Raw genomic sequence first — 6,000 nt, 5'->3', positions numbered from 1 at the left:
GAAAGATTGATATAATGAATCAATCTATAGGAGGGTGTTAGGAATAATGAGGAGTCTCTAAGCCATGTCAAATGATAAGCTGTTTAAGGCACTAGAAAGGCTTTTTGCCTAAAGAAAAGCTTAACTTGAGTGAGGGTTTGAATATATGAGAACTAGATCCAAATATGTGAAGAGCTATAGCATGGAACAAGAATTTGTTTGTTCTGAACACTCGGAAGGGCAGAGGCAGGAATTAACAGAGCAAATAAAGTCAGTCTATTCCCTGCTTTTGAGGTACAGAAGCTGATGCTACAGGTAGGGTTGGTGCTGAGGGACAGATGTCCTGGGACTTCAGGGTTCCTTGGCAATGCTGTGACTCATGAATTTCAGGATGGCATAACTTCCCAGAAAACGAGGCCAAAGAAGCTTCTAGAAACAAATTATGTTCGATGCTAACATGAAGCCAAGACAGTGAAAACACAGAAAAGGCCTGGGCTGTGAAGAAAGAGGTCAGGAGGGCCCTTTAAATTTTTTTTTTCAATGTTTTTTATTTATTTTTGAGACAGAGAGAGACAGAGCATGAACGGGGAAGGGGCAGAGAGAGAGGGAGACACGGAATCGGAAACAGGCTCCAGGCTCCGAGCCATCAGCCCAGAGCCCCACGCGGGGCTCGAACTCCCGGACCGCGAGATCGTGACCTGGCTGAAGTGGGACGCTTAACTGACTGCACCACCCAGGCGCCCCTGGGAGGGCCCTTTAAAGAGAAGTTTCAGCACTCAGTTTAGCAGCACATATGCTACAACTGGAACCATACAGAGAATATTACATGGCTCCTGTGTAAAGATGACACACGGATTCATGCAGCATTCTGTATTTTTATTGTACACATAAAACTAATAGAACAATGTATGTTCATTAAACTTCAATTTTTTTTAATGCTCATTTTGTTTTTTAAAGTTTTTTTTTATTTTGAGAGTAAGAGAGAGAGTGTGAGCAAGCAGGGGAGGGGCAGAGAGAGGGAGAGAGAGAATCCAAAGCAGGCTCTGCACTGTCCACACAGGGCTCAAATTCATGAACTGAACCATGAGATCATGACCTGAGCTGAAGTCAGATGCTTAACCGACTAAGCTACCCAGGCGCCCCTAAACTTCAATTTTTTTTTTCTTTTAAAGGAGAAGTTGCACTAAATGCCTGGGTTGGGCCACCTTCCCAGTTGGGTTAAAAAGAAATGACAGGTGAGGTGCCTGACTGGCTTAGTCAGAAGAACATGCCACTCTTGATCTTGGAGGTCATGAGATCGAACCCCATGTTGGGTAGAGATTACTTAAATGAATCATAAAAAAAAAACTTTAAAAAGGGGCTCCTAGGTGGCTCAGTCGGTTAAGCGTCCAACTCTCTATTTAGGCTCAGGTCATGATCTCAAGGTTCATGAGTTTGAGCCCCAAGTCCACACTGACACTTCAGAGCCTGCTTGGGATTTGGGATTCTCTCTCTCTGCCCCTCCCCCATGCTCACTCTCTCAAAATAAATATATAAACTTTAAAAAAAAAAACTAAAAAAAAAAAATGACTGGTGAAGGAATGCAGACAGCTGTTGAAAAACCTTGGCTTGACAGAAAAGGGGGATATGAAGGAAATCATTTAAGACTGCAGCAGTATCCAGGAGAGAGCTTTTCAAGATGTGGAAACTTCTGTGTCTGAAGGGAGTGGGGATTAAAGATCCTTCCATATGGTTATAGGAGCAAGTTTCCTTGTGCTTTGGAAAGAATGAGATGCTAGTTTGGAGACACATCTGAGAGGTTTGAGAGGAACCTCAATCATGTCCATTTTGGGGATGTCTGGTATATTACAAAATTAAATACTAAGATAAATGGTTTAAAAAAAAAGATAAATGGTTTAAAAAAAAGATAGATGGTTTTAGGAGTACCTGGGTAGCTCAGTCGGTTGAGCATCTGACTTCAGCTCAGATCATAATCTCGCGGGTGAATTTGAGCCCCACATTAGGCTCACTGCTGTCAACCTGTCAGCACAGAGCCTGCTTTGGATCCCCTGTCCCCCTCTCTCTGCCTCTCCCTCACTTGCACTCTCTTAAAAATAAATGTTAAAAAAAGACAGATGGTTTTGAAAATACTTAGTATATTTTATTTTTTTATTAAGATTTTATTTTTTAAGTAATCTCTACACCCAACATGGGGCTTGAACTTACAACCCTCAGATCAAGAGTCCAGTCTCTAGTGACTGAGCTAGGCAGCTGCCCCAATATTTAATGTATTTTAAATATTTCTATTTAACAATTTTTTTTTTTTAGTTTATTTACTTTGAGAGAGAGTAAGAGACACAAAGCACAAACTGGGCACAGAGAGAGGAAAAGAGAGAGAATCCCAAGCAGGCCCAGTACTGCCAGCATGGAGCCTACCTGAGTCATGTCAGATGCCTAACCAACTGAGCCACCCAGGTACCCCAACAAATGAAAACTCTTAGCACAAACAAAGCAATAATACAGTGATAGTCACCAAATGCCTACAGGCATTCATATATTTATATTTTATTTTATTTAAGGCATTAAAAAATGTTATTTGGTTATTTAGAAAGAGAGAAAGCAAGAATCCCAAGCAGGCTCTGCTCTGTCAGTGCAGAGCCCATCTGGGGGGGGGGGGGGCAGGGGTGGGGGAGGCATCTCATCAACCCTGGGATCATGACCTCAGCAGAAATCAAGAGTCGGAAGCTTAACCCACTGAACCACCCATGTGTCCCCAAGACATATTTTTTACGTTCAAAATTGAAGAGCCTTATAAATGTGAGACTGGGATTAAAGGCTCCTCCTCCTGACCTTGGGATGAGGTTAGGAGGATGGGTGCAGGTTAGAGGCACCCCAAGAGGCGTGTGGGCATGATTACCAAAGGGCCCAGAGAAGTGACACAGAAATGCCCACTCTTGGATAAAGGAGTCACGGAGGCCGGCTTGCCTTGGCCCAAAGGAGTTGGGTCAAAGCATTCTGAGGTCTGAGCCTGGGAGACAGGCATAGGTGTTTGAGGCATCCACTGGAGGGCAGCGTGCCAACTCGGAGAAGCTCCTAGAGGGCACCGAAGTGCCCCCTTACTTCCTCCTGCACCCTTTTCACTCCACTCCCTCTTCCTTCCCGGAGTTATTCGAGGGCTGCCCCCCCCCCCTCCCGCCCAGGGACAGCTGAGGGAAACTCTGACTTCTTCCTCTCTGCAGCTGCAAGACTAAGGCCTGTCATCCTGTTGCACCCATAGTCCCACCCCTTTAAGTCCAGGTGGCCTGGGTGGAAACATGGAAAGTGTAAAGGGGGAAGGAACGGGCTGGCAGTATCCTTGGCCCTTGTCGGGGGGTGTGGGGCTGGGGGATGGTAGCTAGGCCCCCGCGTGTCTCAGGCGTGGTTTGCAGTGCCAACACCCAGCACAAGGGGGCGCTATCGCCCCACAAACCCTACCTGGCAGGTCTCTGCAGTGGAGGGGGTGTGGCCAACCGGAGAATGGGATGGGTGTTTTTCTGGGCCCCTTGTCCAGCTTTCCTCCACTCAGAATTTATAAGCAGTTTTGTGCAGGCAAGTAGTAGTGGGCTCTGGAGCACAGGCCGGTAGAGACTCTGGGGCACAATTGGCATGGAGCTTAGAGAGCGGTAGGGAAGAGAGACTTTGTGTGGACCCTTCAGGTCAGGGTCCCGATGCAGGCTGGACTGAGGATACAGTCCCAGGAATTGGTATTTCCAGGGGCTTCTGGTGGCTCAGTCGGAAAAGCATGCAACTCTGGATCTTAGGGTCTTGAATTCAAGCCTCAAGGCTCTTGAATTCACCCACTCATGTTGGGTGTAGGGATTACTTAAATAAATAAAATTAAAAGAAAAAAAAAAAAGAATCGTATTTCCAGAAGAGCTGGGTTAACCCAGCCCAATACTGACCACCCCCAGATTGAAGTCAGGCTGTGAGGGACTCATGAGGAAGCCGTAGAGACAAAGTAATTGTTTTGGAGTTATGAATCCATTACCTTGATGTATTTTTCTTTCTTTCTTTTTTTTTTTAACTTTCCAAAGAATGAGGAGAAATATATGGTAAAGTTCATAAAATGTAGTAAACTTAAACCTACAAAACAAACAAACAAACCAACAAACAAACCTACAGCTCAATGACTTTGTAAGTTGTGTAACATAATACTTGTATAGATGTGTCTAGAGTGCTTACAGATTCACAGCTAGAGCCATTTACTTGTGTATAGGCACAACTTTCGTTGGCAATTTAAGCCAACAAACTTTTATTAGGGGGTCCTGGGTGCCTAGCACCCTCCTACTCCTTTGTAAGGAAGTGAGGACCGAGCATGTTTGTCAGGTGGCTGTGATGGGGTCGGTATTATTATGAATCATAGTCATTCCCTGACCGAACTATCCCATCAGTGTCTTGGAGGGCGACGGCAGGCTGTGTGATCTACTTGGAGTGGCCATATTTTTGGAATCCAAAGTGGGATGAACTGTCTGCCATGTCTGAATATACTAACTCACAGAACTTCGGGAAGATATTATTGGATCCAGGATATACGGTCAGGGCGGCCACGCTCCTAGCACAGAGCCAGACACTGAGTGGCCAAGGAGAGCATTTTTGGGAATTGGTTTTGCTCTCTGGCCTGGTGCTACATGTCTCTGGAAGCTGAGCAAAGGGTGACGTCTTTGACCACAGGCTGGATCAAAATGAGCTGGAGCTTGTCGCGTGTGTGTGAATCCGCTAGGCCTTCGGAGGCATCAGTCTTTTCCCCTCCTTTGTGGTCATCCTGGCCTTGCCCCACCCAGAGCCTATCCTGCCCTAAATCGGGGAAGTGGCCCTATCGGGAAGTGAAGTGTGTGAGCAGGATGTGACCCAATGGTGAGGCAGCTCCCAGACCTGGTCTGGTCCCTGAGTCAATGAGCTACTTCAGGCACTCAAAGGAAGTCCTTCCGCCAATTCACTGTAGTGTAGACACCTCTTCTGTACCCTCTACTGCCCCTCCCCATCCAGGTGTGGGTCTTTGGGGGGCAGGAAGCTGGCCTCCTCCTCCTCTAAGCCACAAAGGATACATTGGAGAAATAAGGCACTCTGGGGGAAGGGGGGAGCTGCTTCGGCATAGAGGCAGTGGAAGTTGCTCCCTTGGGATATGGTGACAGCTCTACCCTCAGGTGCCCGATCCTGCTGTAGAGCCCCTGGGTCCACAACTGGTGAGGGACAGAGGAGGACAGAGGGGGCTGGGGCTGGCTGGGGAAGGCTGGCCTGGAAGGCACTCAGCCTTCGGCCGTGGGCCAGGGTGGAAAGTATGTGTGTGAGCTCATTTGGAAGGTGGCTTCTGGCCAGTCAGGCCTGCCTCCTTTCCAGGCCCCCATTGCCCAGCCCCCTTGAAGGCTGCCTCTGGGTCTCTCCGGTCTCCCAAAACTGTCTGAAGGAGTGAAGCAGAAACCCCCAGTTTAGGTGTACAGGAATTGTCTCCTAAAGGAGGTGAATTCAGATTTGGGGGGTGGGTAAGAAAGGGGTACAGGGACTGCAGGACGATGGAGCAGCCTTGACTGGGGTTTCCCTGGGGACTCGGGGAATGGGAACTGTCCTCCCAGAGCCCTTGCCACGGCCGCTCACCACCACCATCCCTCCCCTAGCTGCTGCCATGCATCCCGCTCAGTCCCTCTGGCTTCTGAGTCCTTCCTGCTTCTTCCTTCCTTCCCTCAGAGTACCTGTTCCTGTCCCCCAAGAGGGAGGTGGTTACAGGCAAAGTGGATTCCTGAGGAAGAGCCCTATTCCCCATGCCAATGCTGCCATCCAGAAGAATAGGCACGCACACACATGCTGTCAGATCTCCAGAACGCACACTACCACACAGACACCCAGCCACATGGGGTCCACCCTGGAAGGGACACCCAGAGAATGGTCAGAATCTACCTGTACAGACAAAAAAAAAAAAAAAAAAAAAGAATCAGAAAGACCTGGGTTTTAACTTTGGACTAATGAGCTGTGACCTTGAGGAAGTCTTCTCCGGGCCTCAGTTTCCAA

The 6,000-nt window shown here is 47.8% G+C and overlaps 1 non-coding gene across 1 annotated transcript; it reads left to right on the top strand.

The window, feature by feature from the left end:
* The first annotated feature begins 751 nt into the window (after window positions 1-751).
* Window positions 752-857, top strand: LOC111561071. Its single transcript, XR_002743439.1, has one exon. It is a non-coding gene; the product is annotated as a U6 spliceosomal RNA (small nuclear RNA).
* The last annotated feature ends 5,143 nt before the right edge of the window (window positions 858-6,000 follow it).

This window comes from Felis catus, chromosome B3, assembly GCF_018350175.1.
Source record: "Felis catus isolate Fca126 chromosome B3, F.catus_Fca126_mat1.0, whole genome shotgun sequence".
Classification (NCBI taxonomy): Eukaryota; Metazoa; Chordata; class Mammalia; order Carnivora; family Felidae; genus Felis; species Felis catus.
The sequence above is the reverse complement of the archived record's forward strand: the minus strand, read 5'-3'. Positions and strand labels throughout refer to the sequence as shown.